General features: G+C 40.2%; 1 long non-coding RNA gene across 2 annotated transcripts; it reads left to right on the forward strand.

Annotated features, from left to right (window-relative positions):
* Positions 1-4214: 4214 nt before the first annotated feature.
* Positions 4215-17520, forward strand: LOC144378984 (uncharacterized). 2 transcript variants are annotated; one of them, XR_013440950.1, is made up of 3 exons: positions 4215-4445; positions 6985-7113; positions 17412-17520. It is a non-coding gene; the product is annotated as an uncharacterized LOC144378984 (long non-coding RNA). The 2 variants fall into 2 exon arrangements; XR_013440949.1 differs by lacking the exon at positions 17412-17520 and adding an exon at positions 10953-11179.
* The last annotated feature ends 1069 nt before the right edge of the window (positions 17521-18589 follow it).

The raw sequence follows: 18589 nt of genomic DNA on the forward strand, positions 1-18589 counted from the left end.
CCCTTCACATTCTCCTCGGCCAGCTTGCTGTGACCAATCTGACTTCTTCTCTGACTGACTGTGTAGAGGTGTCTCTCCCCTCTGCTTTCTCTTGGGGAAGAGGCCACTGTGAATCCCTCAACGGCTTCCTCCGTGAACATGCTCTTTTCGAGTGAGGTGAAGACCAACGCCAAACACAAACGACAAAAGACTTGTCTAGCCCCCAGTTGCATTTCCAGCATTCTTTTCCCAGGCTGTGCTAATCTGTCATCTGGCCAAAGGGAAAAATAAGTACAAAATCAAATAAAAATAAGGCATTATCCCCCATACGTCAGGATCTGAAACATAAATAGATTATACTTCATAAAAATGTTTCTAGATGAGCCCCCAAACCGCAATCCAATTTGTAAGACTCTACACAGTGAGGTTTTGCTGAGGTTTTTCTATGTCATAATGTCTTTCAAGAAAGTACCTTTGAGGATATTCATTCATTCATTCATTCATCTAAAATGAGCCAACAGAGTGTCAGGCACTAGGTAAAGAGAGAGAGAGAACACACTCTGCTCTCAAGAATATCCATATTAATAGAGGAGTCAGACTATCTTCCTCCCAAGAGCCCTTCTAACATCACATACCCATTACAACCCTATGATCTATGATATAGGTACTAACATTCTCTCCATTTTCAAAAGAGGAAACTGAGGCACAGAAGGGTTGAGTAACTTTCCTAAGTCACACAGGCAGCAGGTGGTAAGCCAGGTGTCAATCTAGGCATTTTGGTTCCAGGATCTATGCTAGCTTCGGCTTTGCTTCCTTTTCTAGTCACTGTTCATATTTTACCCCAAAGGAGTGGGTCGATGGTTCAGATACTGTGTTGAAGCCTTTCAAAGTCCCACACCTCTAAACACCACATAGGAAATCAGCTCTTCCAGTAACTTATAAGCCCAAGCATATCTGAGACGTTTTAAGTATCAGGGAACAGTTCTGTCCACTGGGAGGTTGATTTAGTGCATTTTTAGTTCTTTAAAAAAAAAAATCTGTTTTTGCTAAATCTTTGGGAGGAATAACATATAATTAGAGAAAGGAGACTCGAACCCTAGTAAAAAGCATTCACTTTGTCTAGCTTGCTAGCCGTGTTATTAAGATGCTTCAGCTATTTCACTGTGCAAATATCTATCGACTTCCATCAACATTCCATTAACCCACAGGACCAATCTCCAGAATCTATGTGTGGTAGATGTCAAGTGCAGTAGACGGCTATAGAATTTGGGTTCATTTCCAACAGAACAGCCACTAGTAGGCAATAACTAGCATTTATAGTGCTTGATAGTGTACTTGGGGGAAAAAGTCCATTCAACCTTCTACCAATTCCCCCACGTAGTTCGTTTCTATGAAACATTGTGCTGACTGCTGGATCTCAGCTCCCTGTCTGCCTCCCTTCTCAACAGCCATCCATTATCAACCCCCCACCCCCAGCACACACACACACACACGCACAGATACACCACACATTCTTGGGACTTTCTGAAATATGGGGCGTGCTTCCTTATCACAAGATTATATGAATACATTTCAATATAGAAAAAGAAAGCAGAGCATCTTTAAACACAGTGGATGCAGAATGAACTGCTGCTATCAAAATCCCAGAGTGGATGAAGAACTTGTGTCACCTCCCAGCGAGGGGCATCATAGCCACACCTTCCAGAGCCCAGAGGAGGCTCTCCTGTTGTGATCCCCACCTTCCATGTGGACAGACAAAGGTGGAAACTGCAGACCCCTTGCTTTGTGCCTTTTCCCTTCATACAGTGCCACTTTCTCCTGTTTCCAGTTTCCCTTCACTGACCCAGGAGCCTTTTCCGATTGTCACTGAGATCGCCAGACACTTTTCCACCAAACTGTTTCTCCTTTCCTCCGGGAGACTCAGCATTACATTTCCCAGCCTTTCTTGCACTTGGGTGTAGTCACGTGACTGAGTTCTGAGCAGTGGAATTTGGACCTGAGTGGTAGACTTCTAGGCGAGCCTAGTAAAAACTTTCCATGTAACCACTCTCTTCTCTTCCTCTATCTGGGTATCTGGGTTTCAGTGAATGGCCCTGAGGCCCCAGTGGAAGGTGAAACCATGGACAGAAGAAGTTGGGGTCCCTGAATGACTGTGTGGAGAAGGGTCACCTCCCACCAGCCCAACCCACATTGAAATGTAAAGAAAGTACTTGATAAAGATTTACAGTGTTCAGCCACTAAAATTTGGGGATTGTTAGTTCAGCAGATATCCAACTCCATGCGTTTACATAAGAATTGTGTAATATAATTTAAATGCTGTGCTGTCCTCTGAATCAGATTTAAATAAACATCAGCATCACTTGAAAATTATTTCTGTTACCATGCCATGAAGAAAACTAAACTGAGTTTTCTTAGTTCGGAGTGCAAGTACCATAAAATGAAATGAAACAAAATTAATTTAAACCAGATTAAAATTTTATCTGATTTGATGTACTGCCTTTCATCCATCAATAAATGGAATGTGGTGAAATATCTTTATATATCCTTCAAATGTTTATGTTCTATTTATATGACTCTTCAAGAGCTATGTCCCAATGAGCTTGTTTTTGTAATTCTGAACTCCCTCAGAAAGTAGTTTTATATTTACTGCAACATGTTTGATTGTTGCTAAGCATCCATTTGGTGCAAATTAATAAAAACACAAGCACTAGCTTCAAAAGCCAAAAACAGAATGGGGTTGGAGAGGAGTCCCTAGAATTATTTCCCTCTGATTTGGAAAAACAATGTTTCACATGTGAAACCCTACCAGGTTTTGTTGTTTTTTCTTTTTTCTTTTTCTTTTTCTTTTTCTTTGCTTTGCTTTTGCTTTCCTCCTTTATCAGAGGCTTCTTCTCTAGTTGAGAAGAAAGCATAAGTGCAAAATTGTGATTGTTACATGCTTTTTTATTTTTTTTAAGTTTTTATTTAAATTCAAGTTAGTGGGCGCCTGGGTGGCTCAGTCGTTAAGCATCTGCCTTCGGCTTAGGTCATGATCCCACGGTCCTGGGATCGAGTCCCACATCGGGCTCCCTGCTCGGCAGGAAGCCTGCTTCTCCCTCTCCCACTCCCACTCCCCCTGCTTGTGTTCCTGCTCTCGCTATCTTTCTCTGTCAAATAAATAAATAAAATCTTTAAATAAATAAATAAATAAATAAATAAATAAATAAATTCAAGTTAGTTAGGGGCGCCTGGGTGGCTCAGTCGTTAAGCATCTGCCTTCGGCTCGGGTCATGATCCCAGGGTCCTGGGATCGAGCCCCGCATCGGGCTCCCTGCTCCGCAGGAAGCCTGCTTCTCCCTCTCCCACTCCCCTTGCTTGTGTTCCCTCTCTCGCTTTGTCTCTCTCTGTCAAATAAATAAAATCTTTAAAAAAAAAAAAATAAAATAAAATAAATTCAAGTTAGTTAAATATACAGTGTAATATTAGTTTCAGGTGTACAATTTGGTGATTCATCACTTCTATACATCACCCAGTGCTCCTCACAAGTGTACTCGGTACTCCCCACCACCTGTTTCCTCCATCCCCCACCCACCTCCCCTCTGGTGACCATCAATGTATTTCCCCGCTATGTGCATCTTTTTTGCTTCTTAAATTCCACATATGAGTGAAATCATATGGTATTTGTCTTTCTCTGCTTGACTTATTTCACTTAGCATAATTCCCTCCAGTTCCATCCGTGTAGATGCAAATGGTAGGTATTCATCTTTTCTGATGGCTGAATAATATTCCATTGTATATATGAAACACATCTTTATCCATTCATCTATCAGTGGACATCTGGGCTCTTTCCATAGTGTGGCTATTGTGGACATTGCTGTTATGAACATTAGGATGCATATGCCCCTTCCTTTCACTACATCTGTATCTTTGGAGTAAATACTTAGTAGTGCAATTTCTGGGTCATAGGGTAGTTCTATTTCTTTTTTCTTTTTTTTTTAGTTTATTTATTTATTTATTTATTTTATTATGTTACGCTAATCACCATACATTACATCATTAGTTTTTGATGTAGTGTTCCACGATTCATTGTTTTCATATAACACCCAGTGCTCCATGCAGTACATGCCCTCTTTAATACCCATCACCAGGCTAGCCCATCCCCCCACCTCCCTCCCCTCTAGAACCCTCAGTTTGTTTCTCAGAGTCCATAGTCTCTCAGGGTTCGTCTCCCCCTCTAATTTCCCCCCGTTCATTTTTCTCTTCCTACTATCTTCTTTTTTTTTTTTTTTTTAACATGTAATGTATTATTTGTTTCAGAGGTACAGGTCTGTGATTCATCAGTGAATTGTGTAAGACTGTGATTGTTACATGCTTAGAGGTTGGTTAACTCCTCTCTAATTCTTCAACCAGGGAAAAGCCTCATCTGCAGCCGGGAAGTGCCTGGCAGGTGGAGAAGGATGGCAGAGCCAGGACTGGACTTACTGCAGGTATGAAAGGACGAGAAATGACTCCGTGTGGTCATTCCAGGCAGTGGAAGCTGCAAAGGAAACCAAGGATTAGTTATTGCAGGAGAGACACTTGTAGGCACGTGAACCCGAAGACAGCTGCTAAGCCAGAAGATCAGAGACGCAAGTCCAAGTTTAACAAAGATATGCGTGACCGCACTGCAGTTTAGGGAGACTCTCAGGTTGCATGTGGCTAGCCCACCCGAGTCCCAAGTCTAGAGGCTTCCCCTTGACCATTTAGCCCCCCTCTGCAAGCTTGGTGGGCTCCATGGGGTTTATGAGTGCTTTGAGCAGTGGACCTGCTGCCAGGGGGGGAATAGGGTAGGGGATTCTCCACACACAGCAAGTCAAACTGGGCTGAAGCAAAGACACAGGGCTCAGACCAGGATCACCGTCCTGGTTGACAAATAGTCATGGTGCTGATTGCTGCTAAGGACAGTCTTCATCCTATGCCGGCAGGAAGGCAAACTAGCGTGGCCCTTGAGTACAGGACATGTACAGGGCTCACAAGGTGGGAATGTAGGACACCAGCTTGGCTCCTCTTGGGCCCCTGGCTATGGCTCATGCACGGTGTTGATCGCGAAGAGGCCAGGCCATCTTCAGACACTGAGCCTGCTCCTCTGCCTGTTCCCTTCAGATCATGCCCACCACCCTCTCTCTTTTCCCTCTGACCTCTCTTGCTTATTTCCCTTTCATCTTTTCTTTCCTTCTGCCATATGATCTTTTTCTAATCTGGGGACGGTGGTGAACAGAAACCTTTCTTTTTCTCAAGTTCTATTTTGCCCAGATTTCATTGGCCAAAGCAAATCCTATGCCCTCGCTGAATGTCAGTGCGGTGAGCACTGGGGGGCGAGCAGTGGGGTGAGCGTCCTCATGCAGGGATTGGCCATCGTCCGGCTCCAGCTCCTTCTAACAAGTCGGCTGTGGACAGGATTGGACCTGTAGACAGTGAGGGGACCAACTTATTCCACATTAGGGCATCAAGGAGGCAGAGGGAAAGGAGTTTGATTTGAAACTTGAAAGAACTATTGAAGTCAGACCCCAACCCCAGGCAGATTTTGGCCTCGGTGAGGAAAGAGTAAACCTTGGCACAATACTAGGATTACTGAGCTGTAATTGATAAAATTTAGTTAATGGATGAGCCATGTGTTTGGTCAAATTAACTTGAAAGAGAAAAATGTTAACTAGCCTATCATATGCAATAGGAACTTTGAACCTTGGTTTTATGGGGTTTCGTGGGAATGGCAGCAGAAGGTAATAATGAAATCTTTGGGAAAAATTGTATTCGATGAGCCAGGGGACCTCCAAAGATACTCAGTTTGACAAATATTACTTAAATGTCAAATGAAGAGTTTCAGTCTATATTGGAAAGGAAACTTTTTCTTATTTTGTTTGTTGTTGCTGTTGCTCCTGTTCCTTTAATTTCTCTTCCCCTCCTCCCCCTCCCCCACCTCCTCTCCTCCTCCTCCCCTGATCTCCCCTCTTCCTCTCCCCCCTCCTCTCCCCTCCTCCTCCTCACCCCCTTCCTCCTCCCCCTCCTCCTTTTCCCCCTCCTCCTCCTCCTCCTCCCCTTCCTCTCCCCTCCTCCTCATCCCCCCTCCTCCTCCTGCCCCTCCTCCTCCTCCCCCTCCTCCTCCTCTTCCTCCCCCTCCTCCTCCCCTCCTCTCTTCCTCCCCTCCTCCTCCCCCACCTCCTCTCCCCTTCTCCCCCTCTCCTCCTCCCCTTCCTCTCCCCTCCTCCCCCTCTCCTCCTCCCCTTCCTCTCCCCTCCTCCTCCTCTTCCTCTCCCCTCCTCCTCCCCTTCCTCTCCCTGCCTCCTCCTCTCTTCCAACCTTTTTCTTCTCCCTTTCCTCATCACTATTTCCATCACCACTTTTTGACTTCTTTGAGTGTTCAGTCAAGTCTTGTGGAGTTCTTCAAATTGTACTTTTTAATACTAAAATGTACACCATGGGGCGCCTGGGTGGCTCAGTCGGTTAGGTGTCTGCCTTCAGCTCAGGTCATGATCCCGGAGTCCTGGGATCAAGCCCCGCATCAGGATCCCTGCTCAGCGGGGAGCCTGCTTCTCTCTCTCCCTCAGCCCCTCCCCCTGCTTATGCTCTCTCTCTCTTTCTCAAATAAATACATAAAATCTAAAAAAAAAAAAAAGTACACCAATTTTCTCACTTAGCATTATATTTGGCTACATAAAAGGAAAATTCCAAAGTAACAGTCATGTAAACATACAAGGGCTCATTATGTCCCATTAAGGACATCCGAGGTCAGCAGCCCAAGACGGGCTTGACACTCCATAGTGTCACCAACCTGACACAGAGAAGGGCAAAGAGACCTGATAAGGTCACACATCAAGTTAGTGGCCGAACTTGGACCACTGGAGCACAAGACGAATTCCATAACTTGAACAATGAAACTCCAAATGATTTCTAAATTTAGCTCATTTTGAGCTTGCTTTTTATTCTCCTAACCTCCTTCTTTTCTGTGATTCCTTCAGCTCCTTTGTTGGTTTTATCTTCCCTTTGCAGCTTCCATGTGATGAAACGCACTGCTCGGTCTTATTCACCAGGAAAACCGGAGGTGTCAGAAACGCAGAAGTCGCCGCCTCTGAGGTGACACAGGCTACCTCCTGATGGTTCTGACAGGATCTTTGGGAGGTAAGAAGAAATACTGCCCAGAGCCCAGAAATGGAACGTAAGCACAAAAAAAAAAAAAAAAAAAAATCAGAGAGAATTCACCTGGTTACAAAATGGGACACAAAGGTCCTGTTGACTTAGTCATTTTTGGTGCTTTTGGTGCTCTTTTTCCCCTATAAATAACTGTTGGGCTAGACTAATATTATAAGAAGGCAGTAGATGTGGTAGAAAAGGAGGCAGGCTTTAATTTCAGAGCCTCTGGGCTTATATTCAGATACCACCCATCTCCTAACTAAATGTCCTGGGTAAAATTATTTCCATAGCCTCAATTTCCTCATGTGTCAAATAGAGGTAATAGTCTCCACTATTAGCAATAGTTTCCACCTCCACAGGCTGGTTGGCAGGATGAAATGAGATAATGAGATAATATAAATAGACATTTTGGCCCTCCTACTTTATTTATTTATTTATTTACTTATTTATTTATTTAATTAATTTTTTTTTTTTTTAGAGAGAAAGAGCAGGGGAGGGCCAGACGGAGAGAGAGAATCTTAAGCAGACTCCACGCCCAGCACAGGGCTCGTTCCACCACCCTGAGATCATGACTTGAGCTGAAATCAATAGTCGCAGGCTTTAACCGACTGAACCACCCAGGCGCCCCACTGGCCCTTCTACGTTCAACAAGTGACAATGAACTACAAAGAAAACAAGTCATATGGAAATTCATGTTTACAGAATTAGGTAAATTAGTTACTGATAATTTGAATTTTTAAATAATAATTACAGTGGTTTAAAATATTCTATTCCCAAAGGAAGTGCAGCCATTCAATTTTTTAAAAAAATATCCCATGTACATGGGGTGCCTGGGTGGCTCAGTCATTAAGCGTCTGCCTTCAGCTCAGGTCATGATCCCAGGGTCCTGGGATCGAGCCCCACATCAGGCTCCCTGCTCAGCGGGAAGCCTGCTTCTCCCTCTCCCACTTCCCCTGCTTGTGTTCCCTCTCTCGCTATGTCTCTCTCTGTCAAATAAATAAATAAAATCTTTTAAATAAAAAAAAAATAAAAAAATAAATAAAAAAATAAAAAATATCCCATGTACAAACAATTCAAGGAACAGACTGACATCTATTTTACTTACTACTGTGTCCAGACTGGAATGGTTTGGGGTACATGACAAATACTCAGTAAATATTTGTTGAATGAATAAATACATGAATGAATGAAACAACTTTCATTTATTCTCAATAAACTTGGCACCATAGTTGTTGCTGGAAACATAAATAAGACTCACCTTTCAGGAATCTCAGATTTTAAGTATAGACAAACCGACAAGATAATTTCAGGTAATGATTAAGTGCTATGAGAAAAATTAAACAGGATTATATGATAGAAATTGACTCAAGAAATGTGAGGGGGCAAAAAGAGCTTTAGAGCTGATGGTCAGAGAAGTCCTGAGTCTTAAAGGAACACTAGTCACAGGACGATATAGACGTATTGTTGAAGATTTCTTCAACAAGCACTGTATATACGTTTATTTGACTTAAATTAATAGAACTCTGTTTAGTTCATTTTGGAAGTGTTTCTCCAGGTATTCATCACAAGGCTTCTAGTCATAGATATTGCTCTCTCCTAGATATTGCGAAACTTGAAAATCCTGAGGCTTTAGGATCTCCCTGGGACAACTTTGAAATTGTTATATTGGGCAGTGTTTTCTAAAGTATGTCTTCATGAAACATAAGACTGTCATAGATGTCTGACAATAGAGTAACATGTATTACATACATCCTGATGTTTTCTCATCCTTCTTTTCTTTAGAGACAGAGAGAAAGAGAGAGAGAGAGAGAACATGCACAAGTGGGGGGGGGGGAGGCAGAGGGAGAGAGAGAGAGAGAGAGAATCCCAAGCAGCTTCCACACCCAGCACAGAGCCCAACATGGGGCTCGATCTCATGATCCTGAGATCATGACCTGAGCTGAAATCAAGAGTCAGATGCTTAACCAACTGAGCTACCCAGACGTCTGTCTCATCTTACTTTTAAATTTTTATTTTATTTTTTTAAGATTTATTCATTTATTTGGGAGAGAGAGAGAGCACATATGTGCATGAGCGGGAGGAGGGGCAGAGAGAAAAGGAAAGAAAGAATCCTCAAGCAGACTGCCCGCTGAGCACGGAGGGCTTGATTCCAGGACCCTGAGATTATGACCTGAGTTGAAATCGAGAGTCGGCTGCTTAACCAACTGAGCCACCCAGCGCCCCAAATTTTATTTTAAATTTATTTTTTTCCTCTCTCTGTACACATATTAACATAAAAATACAGTTTGGGAAATACTGTTATTGTGTAAAAGATAAAACTTTGGTACAAATAGAAAGGGAAGAAGTTGGTCCTTTGTCCGTAAGCCTTGCAATTCTAAAATGGGATATTTACACAGAGCTTTCAGAAACTTAAAATAAGCTCTAGATATATTTACCTACATTACCCACTTTGACTGAATCCATTGAACTGAGAAGAGTTACTCATGTTTAGTTTTTTTGGTTACTGGAGGTTTTCAAAAGTAGTCCTGATGTGAAAGGGGCATATACTTGGGTTCCCTTTATTTTTGCTTCATGAGTATTAACAACGTTCAAGCAGATCTGTCTCTGGTTTGGTTGGGTTGGGTTGGGTTGGGTTGGCTTTAGCATAAGGCAAGCAGTGAAATATGGCAGAAACTTCATGAGTTTTTTGGGTTTTTTTAAGATTTTATTTATTTGAGAGAAAGAGTGAGTGAGAGAGAGCACAAGCAGGGTCGGGGGTTCAAGGGGCAGAGGGACAAGAAGACTCCCCGCTGAGTAGGGAGCCTGACTCGGGGCTCCATCCCAGGACCCCGGGATCGTACCTGAGTGGAAGTCAGATGCTTAACTGACTGAGCCACCCACTTCATGAGCTTTTACGTATGAACACCACACTCAGTTCCTTTGCTCCATCACTCACTAGAGGTGATTTTAGACAAATTACTCAGACTCCCAAAGCTTCACTTTTCTCATCTGAAAATAGGGACCGTAATCACCATATCCTGCTTTTTGCAGGGGGAGTCAAGCTGATGGAAAGGGCCTGGAGGAGAGTGTCATTCAGAAATGTTAGCATGGGAACTGTGTATTCTCCCTCTAAACCTCTTTTCAAACCCCCACTGGAAATTCAATGGGAAAAACAGAATGTTTGCTCTTTGTTCCTGCAATGATGACTCACAGACTGCTGATTTATTGAATCAATTAGTGAAGAAGTAAAATTAGTGTCCTATTTTATAGGTGTGAAATGAGCTGTTCAGCAAGTACCTTGTAGGATATACAGCATTCTAAGCCAGTGCTTTTCTGGATACTTTACTTTGCTATTTCACCCAAACCAAGCTAACAGGAGTTCAAACTAACAGGAGTCCCTGGCTAATAAAATAATTTCTCCTTAGCTGCCTAAAATGTTCTAAAGATGTAGAAAATCTCAACAAGTAATGACTGAATTCATCACATCAGCTGTCTAATAATAACTATGAGCTTTCCAACTGTTCCCACCACAGCGTCGTGGAGAAAAGTCAGATTGCCTACGTCTTGGATGACTACACCATTTCCAGCAGACCACACGCACAAAATTCAACACAATTTAACTTTGATAAGAACTGATGAAGTTAACAACACCATTTTAGAAGATTGTTTAACAAAACATATTTTTAAGCCTTAGAAAATGTCCATGAAGGATTTCAAGCCCATAGCACACAATGTTTTCAGTTCTCAGGAATTGCTTCATGAGTCATTCCTAATATTAACCCAAAGTTGAACCAGTGGTATGTTCCTTTGCTTGGATTATTTAGTTTTAATCTAAATGTTGATTTCAGAGCTGCGGAATATAAAAGTAGACTCAGACTAACTGGCATGGAGAAAGAGAAGCGGTGTATCATCGGAATGAGGGGAGCCTGAACATTCCACCACATATCCTTCCTTCTTCTAGGATGCATTGCCTCCTGATGGAAAGTGGCTACAATTATTGAGTACATCCTGTTTCATCAGAATACCATAGGAAAAATAAATCATGACCAGAGCAGGAAAAATCCTGGACTTAAGAGGCAAGCCACTCTCTGAGTTTTATTTTGTTCTTCTGTAAACTGATGATTTCATAGATTATTTCTAAGAAATCTTCCAGTTTTCTGATTCTATCATGGTCCAAAATCCATACATAACTTTTCTCTTTTTTTTGACTTCTCAAGGCATCCAGATACCTTCCATGTTCTTTCTTTACGGTTTGCTTTCTGTTAAGTCTTTAACAAGAAGCCAAGTCTAGTCTCCCCAAGACACCTACTGGATTATTGGGAGAGAGGCTAAGTAGTGTTTGTGATGGTGGAGACCGACTCCCTTTTCCTGAAACAGAAAATCATGAAGTTGAACCTTTAGTTCTACCTGTTGGTCTTTTTCACTACCTGCTGCAAATAAAATTGATCATTAATTGGTGACCCTTTCATCAATCAAAAAGTATCTTTTACCATCTTCTGTGACATGAATGATACGTCACGAATTACTGGAATAGTAAGAAAAGTTAAGGGCTTTGTCTTTATTACTGAGGTTTTTACATTCCAACAAGAGTGAAAAGGCTTGTGTAAATAAATAGTTGATACCATAGACCAAAAAGACAGCATGTGTTAAATTGTGTGGTATTGGCAATAAGTGCATAGAAATTCCTTTGCAAGTTTTGTTTTGTTTTGTTTTTGTTTTTGTTTGTTTTTTGTTTTTTGGTTTTTTTTTTTGTGGGGAAAATAATTGGGGTAATGCTTCATGGAGAAAAATGAATGCTAAACCTTGAGAGTGGGAAGAATTAGGACGGAAATGGCAGACATTGTAACAATTGAGGAAAGTTTAAGGAAAAAGATATGAAAAGGTGATGGGTAGGGGCACTGGTTCCCCATTATCTTCTCATCTTGTCAATTAAACCTTGCCAAATAGTGGCTCCAAGGACAAAGCACATTGTGCCTGGCTAACATCTAAGGATGAGGAACTTTCCTGAAACAAAAGGGAAAGGGGATGCACGCAGGAATGTACGATGCTGTCTGCAATTAGAAAATCCAGTAATTAACTTGAGTTTTCCCTAGCAATTGCAATAGTTGAGTTTATCCCAGGGCCTAAGGAATTTCCAGGTTTTAAGAAAGATCCTACTGGCTCTCCTTGCTTCATTAAGGTTGCCTCTCTTAGATAATGTGTCTTTTTCTGGGCATGTAGGTGAGGATCAGAACCTTCCTTAGGCATTGAGAGAGAAAGGTGACAGGAGTTAATTTATCAAGTCCAAAGACTGTTGAGAAATGTGGCAGTCATAGTAATTTTTTTCAAGCTAAAAGGGACACTTAAGATTACTGAGCTTTTCATTTATATATGGAAGAATAATGTCCAGAAGTTTAGGTGACTTACCCAAGGTTGTCACAACTGTTTTTATATGAGAACAGTTTGGTTATAATTTCACTATAATGTTCTTCTTTTAGTGAAAAATATTTATATTATTTTTCCCATCTCTCTGCTATAATGATAAAATCCTTACCCAAACAAAAAAACAAAACCATTTTTTAACATCGCACATGTACCCAAATTCTTGTCCTTGGACACTAATTTGAAGAAAAATTGCACAAGGGATACATATTTCTTGTGGAAAATTTAAAAAGACAAGTAAATACAAAAGGGAAAATTAAAACAGTCTTCAATTTTGTCCCTAGAGAAAACCATGGCTATATATTCCATATATCTTTCCTGTGCATTATATACATATTTTTAATCTAAAAAATGAGATTTTACTGTTTTAATGGTGTGCTATTTTTCAGTCAATATTTGTAAGCAAGTTTTAATGTAAATGCACATACTTCTAAGCCTCATTCTTGACCCTACATAAAAAAAAGGAGTTGTAGTCATCCCTGGTGAATTGCTTAAATATATTCCATAAAATGCAAAGTTTCTTCAAAACTACTGACCTTGCTTGAAAAAAATATGCATTTGAGCATAGATATACAGAAATATGAAGCTCTTCCCCTTTTAAAATCAGATGATATTATCAACTCCTATTTTAAACTTGTTTATGGAACTAGAGTAATACGGAACATAGATATATAAAGGTGATTACAGCAGTGGAAGTTTGACCTTTGAAAAATCCTTCCCTGTATAAACAAAATCTGGAATGTTTTAAAACCTCCAAGCCAGTCAGTTTCTTTTTTTATTTATCACAAACCTGGATCAACATAGAATGTCCCCTTTATTTAGAGTATGGAATGAAAATGCCTCCATTCCCTAACCATACATGAAGGAGGTGTTTTTGGACACCATGTGTTCTTTGCCTCAAACCCACCTGGCTCTGCTGGACTCTCAGGGCCCTGCAAACCTGGCCTCACCCTGCAGCCCTACCTGACTTCCCCGAATTGGTGGACCTGCTTGTTTGGTTCTGATTGAGTTTTTCTTCACTGTCCCACACCCATCCTGTTCTTGCTCCCAGCTCCATTTTTATACTGATAAGGCTTCCAAAGAATATCCATCCTTTCCTATTCCAACCTATCCTTCCTTTACATTACTTCCTTTACTTTAGACCGTTTGGTATCCTGTGTGTGCCAAGCTTCTCCAAAATCACTTAAGACAAGAAATTTCCAAATCCTATGGTAAGTCTTCTAATGTCCTCTTAATGCCATGCCACATTATCTCCATGGACTACATTCTCCTTTATTGCAGTGAGCATAAATTCAGCTTGTTTAACTATAGGCGTGTTTATGGTGGTCTTTGGCTGGAGGACATTGACACCAAAGATTCCTTGAGCTATTAGAATCATAGTCCATTATCTTGACTTTATTTCTTTCAGGGAATGTGTGTATTCTTTTGTTTCCTCCCATGTAAAGTCTCCAGACCAACAATGAATGAATGGAATGTGAAATTAAAAACATAGTACAATTTACATCAGTATCCCCCAATAAAATCTTTAGGTATAAATTTAACAGAATATATATAAGATCTATATGAGTAAAGCTACAGAACTCTGATAAAAGAAATCTAAGAAAAACTAGATAAATGGAGAGATATTCCATGTTCATGGATAAGAAGACTCAATATGGTCAAGATGTCAGTGTTTCCCAAATTGACCTATAGATTCAATGCACTCTCTATCAAAATTCTGGCAAATTATTTTGTAGGTATTGACAAACTGATTCTAAAGTTTATATGGAGAGGCAAAGACCCATAATGATCAACACAATATTGAAGGAGAAGAAAAAAGTTGGAGGAGTGATGGCACCTGACTTTAAGATATATATAACTACAGTAATGAGGACAGTGTGGTGTTGGTGAAAGAATAGATCAATAAATCAATGCAACAGAATAGAGAGCCCAGAAGTAAACTCACATAAATATGTAACTAATCTTGGACAAAGAAGTAATGACAATGCAACTGAGCAAAGATAATCTCTTCAGCAAATCCTCACAAAGATATTTATAATGTTATAGCAGCTTTATTCATAACTGGTGAAGCATCTTTAAAAACTATTAATGAATTGTTGAACACTACATCAAAAGCTAATAATGTACTATGTGTTGGCTAACTAAACATAAGAAAAACAAAAAACAAAAAAACAAAATCTACAATGCCCAACATGCAAAAAAACCTAGGTGTTCTCATAGCCTGCTAGTGAGTGTCCATTATTAAGAATTTTTGAAGGGGCAATTTGGCAACATATATTAAAATCTACAACAATAAACATAAATCTGTTTTAGGAATTCCATTTCTAGGGATTGTTTTAACAAAATTATAGATTATGAAATGATTTATATTCAGACTAGTTCATTATATTATTTATAATAACAAAAAAAAAAAAACCAGAAACAATTAAACATTCAACAGAATGGGCCTGAAAAATAAATTAGTTTTAAACCCAAATAATGAAATACCATTATGCCATTAACATTCAGATTGTTGTAAAAGAAAAAAAAAAAGCAAGAATCATGAATGTGAAAAAATGTCTATAGATTATTAAATAAAATAAGCAGGTTACAAAACATAATGTATAATATAATCTCACTTTGTTTTTATTAAGTGTCATGTTCTTAAAACTTTCTTACAAATTTGAAGTTATTTCCAAAGAAATTTAAAAAGAAAGTATGTTTGTAGGTAGATAGATATAAAAACAGATAGTGGATAGGTGGAAAGAAATACTGATATATAGATGGACACATAATCAGCAAACACGAAGCTGGGGCTTATTCTTTCTTAGGGAAATTGTAAACTAAATATTCCAAATATATAGGAATAGACTGCCTGATCAACATTAAATCAAGGCCGATTAGGAGACAGAGGACTGGAAATAAATACACTAACACATCAGCAGTGGATATCTTCAAATGGTGAGGTTGTGCTGATCTTCGTCCTTGTGCTTTCTCTCCCTCCTCTGACCTCTGAGGCACCCACATTTGGAACCTGGCATCTGCTGATCTGTGATATTAGTTTGCTTTTTATATCTGAGTGTTCTGCTTCTCAGAGATATTACAAGCCGAATATCCAGGAAGTATGAGTGGACTGCCAGACCAACATTAAGTCAAGGCTGGTTCCAGGTCAAAAGATTTTAAATGAAAAAATGAAATGGAAAGCATAGGGGTTACCATTTCCTGTGGTAGTTTAAGGAGAGCACACATGGTGAAGTGGGAGATTTACTGCTTCAGTAAGTCCAGACCCTGAAGTGGTTCAGAGCACAGGTCTGAAGCCCGGCTGCCTAGCCCTATGCAACTGCCCTCCGCCTCAGCTTCCTCATCTGTAACATGGGGATATTAACACTGTCCACAACAAAGAGTTGGTGTGAAAGTTACAACAAATTAATACTTGTAAAGCACCTAGGATAGTGTCTGGCACTCAAATATTAGTTCTTATTATAAAGAATAACGTGTTTCTTTTCTCATTGTAAACATAATGCAGAAAATTCAGAAAGTAGATATAAGGAAAAATAACTATCCATCTTCCATATTGTCAATGCTCAGATATAAAGTTCTCAGATAAAATTACTCTTAATATTCTGACACACAGGGCACCTGGGTGGCTCAGTTGGTTAAGCGTCTGCCTTCGGCTCAGGTCACGATCCCAGGGTCCTGGGATCGAGTCCTGCATCGGGCTCTCTCCTTGGCAGGGAGCCTGCTTCTCCCTCTCCTACTCCCTCTGCTCGTGCTTTCTCTCTCTGTCAAATAAATAAATAAAATCTTTAAAAAAAAAAAATATTCTGACACACATATTTTCAATTTGTTTCTCTCTCTTTGTATGTATGTATTCACACATATTTTAACTCTTTTTACAAAAATGGAATCATACCAAAGAGAACTTTATAAACTTGTCTTCGTATTTACAATACAGGGATTATTTTTTATGTAATTAAATATTTATATGAACATTTTAAGATGTTCTAGTGTTATTTGAAAAACAACTAAACCATAAAATAAAATTAATTTAAAAAATTTAAAAAAACAACTAAACCAATAAAGGCAGATTTGGCAATTTGAAGTATCGAATGTCTTTCATATGAGTCAATAAAGAGAATGAAACATAAGAAAAATGTAATTGTCTACTCTAAATATTCAAATAGTAAAATTAGGAAATGTCAAGAGATTGTGTGTAGAGCTTTTAAAAGTGCTAAAAATAGTATTAAGGACATTTATAAACTAGCCATGTTCTCCTTTTAGGAGGAATTTGGTTACTTAATTTTGTAAAATAAAGTACTAAATTATTTTCCCTCATTTTTTATTTTATGGCTATTTATAGAAAGAGAAATAGTTGTACTTTATTCCAAGAACAAGGAGATTTGAGCTAGTTCTTTGAATGCTTTTACAAATTTAGCCATGATCTGACAAAATCAAATACACTCCTCCAGCTATTTAAGAGTCTCATTCCAACTCCAGGGCAGGTGTGTTCTTGCCAGGTGGGAGAGGGATGGTCCTCCAGACACAGAGAAAGTGCTCTGGTGTAGTGTTTGCTGAGGAAAGAGAGCATGGTACAGATGATCTATGGGAGCTAGAAAGGGTGGGGAGGGGGAGGTGGCAGTTGGAATACCAATGACTTGGATTTGGGCTCCATACATGGCTCAGGAGCCAGATGCATGGGATCTAATCCTGCTACTGTAGCAATTCGGTAACTTCAAACAAGTCATTAACCTCTGGGTGCCTCATTTGCCCCTGGTTGTACCTCTCTCATAGAGCTCTAGTGAAGACCACATGGAAAGTGCTCATAACAGGGTCTAGCGTACACAGACTGTGCATCATAAGGGTTAGTGCTATCATCATCATCATCATTAATTCTTATGTTTTTTTAGGATTTTCCAAGGCTTAGACCTCCATGCTCTGCTGTAGATATCCCCGATAAAAAGAGAAGTCAGCAGGTGGAGAGGTCCTGGACCATCTCTGCATGTGTGTGTGTCAGGGCAGAGACCTGAGGAAAAGCAGTTTGCACTGGCCCCTTCCATGCTACCCCCTGCCTCTACCCAACCATGGAAGAGAAATCACATAAAATAAAGAACACTCTAAATGGGAAAAAAAGAGCAGAACTGTCAGTGACTGTCAATGCATAAGCTTGCTGGGGACCAGGGGGTCTGACATACCTTGAACATGTGAAGGGACATGGGTTGACTGTCTAGTTATAGAGATGAAGCCCAGGTTTATATTCATACCAACCTCTAAAGCTTCTTCTCACCAGTACCCCCCTGAGCCATGGCCCAGCAGTCTGGAGTTTTGGAAATCCCCCCCACATTTTCTGTACCCTGAGGTATAGAGGAAAGGAAATTTTCAGCTGAGGTGGGAGGTGTGAGACAGGTAGAAGGCAAGAGATCCAACATCCAGTTGTGAAGACAATTTCCAAGGCATAACTGTCCCCTCTCCCATACTTCCATGATGCTACTTTCTGTGCCACTGACCCTGCAAGATGGTTTTCTTTCCCCCTTCATCTGAACTCTGCCTCTGAGATCCCCTTCTCACTCTTGGCTTCCAAATGTCCTTCTGTGTGGAACTCCAGAATCAGCTTTGAAAACTAGACTTATTCCTCTGGTCCGAGTCTCTGGCTGTCTTGGGAGCACCCCCACTTGAGTATCTGCCTAAAACCAGGAGTTCAACTTTTTAGAAACAGAACCATCCCCTCCAATTCAAATCAATTCAATTCTGAAAATGTTTCCTGGGGGCAAAGCCCCTTTCATGCAATTGAAATTATTAGTTTACTCGTTTACCTTAGCCTTACCCACTAGGTAAGGAACATAGGACCATGATTTTGCTTTTTAGATTTATAGCTCCAGTGTCTGTCATAGTACTTGGTAGGTGGTGGATAGTAAATAAATACTTTTTGAGTGAATCATAGATTGAATGAATGAATGAATGAATGAGTAAAAAAATGATACAAAGATGAGTGTGTGCTGTCCCTGCTCTCCTCAGACTCTCATTTCTGGTTAAGAACACAAAACACGCTGCGACAAGGCTATACAGAAGCACTTAGGAAGTGAACCAG

Source organism: Halichoerus grypus, chromosome 9 (genome assembly GCF_964656455.1).
Source record: "Halichoerus grypus chromosome 9, mHalGry1.hap1.1, whole genome shotgun sequence".
In the NCBI taxonomy this organism is placed as follows: domain Eukaryota; kingdom Metazoa; phylum Chordata; class Mammalia; order Carnivora; family Phocidae; genus Halichoerus; species Halichoerus grypus.